This window comes from Gavialis gangeticus, unplaced genomic scaffold (assembly GCF_001723915.1).
Source record: "Gavialis gangeticus isolate Ggan-Ray unplaced genomic scaffold, GavGan_comp1, whole genome shotgun sequence".
Taxonomy (NCBI): Eukaryota; Metazoa; Chordata; order Crocodylia; family Gavialidae; genus Gavialis; species Gavialis gangeticus.
Window position 1 is genome coordinate 9914935 of NW_017729014.1, and position 3421 is coordinate 9918355.

The following is a 3421-nucleotide window of genomic DNA, read 5'->3' on the forward strand; positions in this document are numbered from 1 at the left end:
CGGGGAAGGGACAGGGGTAGGAAGGAGCTGGGGGCTCCTCATCAGCGGAGGCTGGAGGCCCCGGAAGAGAACGGGCCACGGGCCCCGCACTAGGAGGGGCGAGGCAACCCCGAGCAGGATAAGCCACCAACCACTCAACACAAGAAGCAAAGGGCTCTGGAGCCAAGTGAACGGCTAACTCCCCAGAGGACAAGGCAGGGAACTCCGGCAGTGAGCTGCTACCTGCTCAGACAGAGAGGAAGAGACCTGCGATGACCAACCGCAGGACAACAACTGAGGAGCAGCAGATGGGCTCCAAGGACGAGGAATCCAGCGGAGAGGACTTCTGGGACTGCGAACCCAAAACTCACGAGGCTTGCAGGTTCAGGGCTGGGACGCTGGCGCAGGCTGGATGTGACACCCCCCGAGAGGGTCAGGACCCTGAAGGGCCCTAAGGAGGCGCAGATGGGTGGAGGCTGCCGCCAGCTGACTGCGAGCACAGACTAAGGGAGGGCAGGGTGGATTGTGTGGCAGGGTCTTGCCCAGCAGGGGCCTAGGAAGGTCCGGGCAGGAGGCCCAGCCAGCGGGGCCGAAGGTCCAAGCTTTCAGTTCTTTTCAGGTTTTGTTTTCCCGGTAAAGGGATACCCCGGCTGAGGGGTACAGCCGGGGCGGTAGGGCCAGGGACCCCATAGTGGAACCCTATTCTCTCTGGGACCCTGCCTTGGGTCAACCGGCATACGAGGTACCTGACGACAAGGGCCGATCAGGCCGGAGGGGCAGTAGGAGGTCAGTCCCGCATTCGAGGGGAGCACTAAAGGAGGCGTAAGTCCGGGGTGCAGGGGGTGGTGGAGCCCCGCAACGTGACCGCCGAGTGATCACGGGCCGCGGAGTACCCAGGAACCGTCCTAACTGAACTTAACAACAAGTCATGGCGGGCGAGAACTAGGGTGGGGAATGGACGTCAGAACACCCACTCCCACTCAGTGGTAACCCAGGGACATCGGTGGCGTTCCTCCTCCCACAGACGAGCTACCTATGGGGAGGACCCCAGCCCGGCGGTCACACATAGCTTCCTTGCACTCCCTAAAGAGACAAGTGCTCCCACAAGACGCAGGGGATCAGGGGGCTCGTTTTAACACAACCTCGAAAACCACAGGGTATGTCCCCAGAAATCCAAGTGAGACTCGTGTGCAAAAGCAACACCAGTAAGGACACAGGGAGTTGAGGACAGCTTTGCAGAGTGGATGAGCATCCTGCAGAGAAGACATGCTCTAGTACAGCCACTGGAGAACACCAGACGTTATCACCACTCTGGCTACTGCTCTTGGTCGCCAACATGAAAAGCAAGTGCCATTGCCTCCCTGGCACAGAGCACAGGCTCTGCAGGATCTCAGACCAACCTTTATCACCTGCCCTGGCAGATGTCAGATTCGTCTTCAGGCTGTCAGAAGGGTCACCATTAAATTCTTGTTGATTTCCAACCTGGATCTTGCCTTTTCTATGCTGCAAGAGCAGATCAAGACATTGAAACCTAATCTGTCCTGACATGCCTGGAGCCAGGGGAGCCAGCTGCAAAAAAGCAGGAGTGAGCTTCACTGTGCATTGTTGCTTTCCCCTCCAGCATTGAAAAAGGGGGCTTGGGGATCAGGTTTAACAACTGACTTACTAGGTAGGAACAACCACAGATCCCTATATATATTTGTGAACAGTTCCCCACTGACTTCCCTCTCAGGTCACGGTCCAAGGAAGAAGATGCATTTGGCAAAAGCTGCCAATGCTGGCATGCATCAGAAAGGGTGCCCTCTTCCCCCAAGCAAACCCAGAACACAACGAGCCGCTGCACAGCGAAGAAGAAAGCTGGCACATACGCCAGGTTCTGTGCACGGCAGCAGCTGGAGAACGGGGTGCTGTGCCTTCAATTCACTTAAACAAAGATGCCTGAGCACAGGAGATCCACTGACCTCTAAAAAACCCACTAAAATACATGCAAATGCATAGAAACCACAGTGACTGCCCACCAATAAACCAACTATAGCACAGTTTGACACGTCCCCTCCCCTCCCTGAGTCCCTGAGCACTGGGTGGGTCACAGAGAAGGAAATGTTTTGGAGCACTGCATAAAATGGGAATAGTTATTCATAGAAACAAAGTTGCTGGCAGTGACACTAAGGGACAGCTAGGGAAGCTGTGGCTCATATTGCAGTAACACTGAAACTGTTGCTTATTGAGATCAGGGCTCCACTGTGTCAGGCACTGTACATACAATACGAAACAGTCCCCAGGGCAGTTGAATTAGGCAGGACACAAACACAGGGGTGATGTGACTTGCCCAGCAGCACACAGGAAATCAGTGGCACAGCTGGGTCACTTGACTCACTGTGCCCCAATTATAGGATCACGTAGCCTCAAAAAAGCACTCTGAGCATGAAAGGACATGGATGGACCCCCCCAGCTTTCCAATATGCTGGAACATGGCAGGGACGCTGCCAGCTGTTACTCAAAGCTGCTTGCCCACAGGCCTTCAGAGTCTAGTCGCCAACATGTGACATCACGCCAGCCCCCACGTTACAACATATCCACAGTCAGCGTGTCCTTTCCCATCTCCGCAGTCACCTATCTACAGTGCGGAGCTAGACAAGCGTGGTAGCCTCTACAACCATTTACTGCTTTACTACTGAAGTCTGCAGGGGAGAAGGATCGTATAAAGAAACATTCTCCGTTTTCTTTTCATTGCCCTTCCAGAAGGTGACAGAGTCCCAAGGGCTATTAAGCAGATCATGAGAACCAAGGGTACCCAGTCTGAGCCAGGTAAACTGCTTCTATATTGATGGAGAGATCTGGAGGGACCTGGTCACAACTCCTAGCTAAGGGAAGACCAAGTTGAGCAACAGGGTTAAATCCAGCTCTGGCTCATCACTGCTGGACGTGCTGGGGAGTGGCCTGCTTCTGACAAGGCTGAATTTTACCATGATCATCCATGAGTTCAGAATGGAAATCCCTTATTGCTTCAGCCTGTCCTTTGCTGGAGCAGTCTGACACTGGGCACAGACAGACAGAACTGTAGTGATATCAGAGGTGCTGACACCACCTGCAACCGGCACACCTGCGGGGTTTTGTGGCTAGGAAGTCCTCCAGCACAAGGTGCAGGGCCACTCTCCAGCACAGGGTGCAGGGACACCCTCCAGCAGGGACACCCTCCAGCTTTCACACAGCTTCCTGTGGGGTCAGCGCGTGGGCGAGGTAGCTACATTTGCAGGCTGCAGGGTCCTGTGCCCGCTACAGTGTAACAGCCGCCCATCCTCCTTCCCCTTTCCAAGCTGCTCACGAAGATGCGAGTGAGCCCACACGCAGCCCGGTCCAACCCGCCCGCGGTGAGGCGGCGTCTCGGGTCAGGCTTCCCGCCGAGCGGCCGGGAAGACAGGGGCATGCCGGCTGTTTGTCT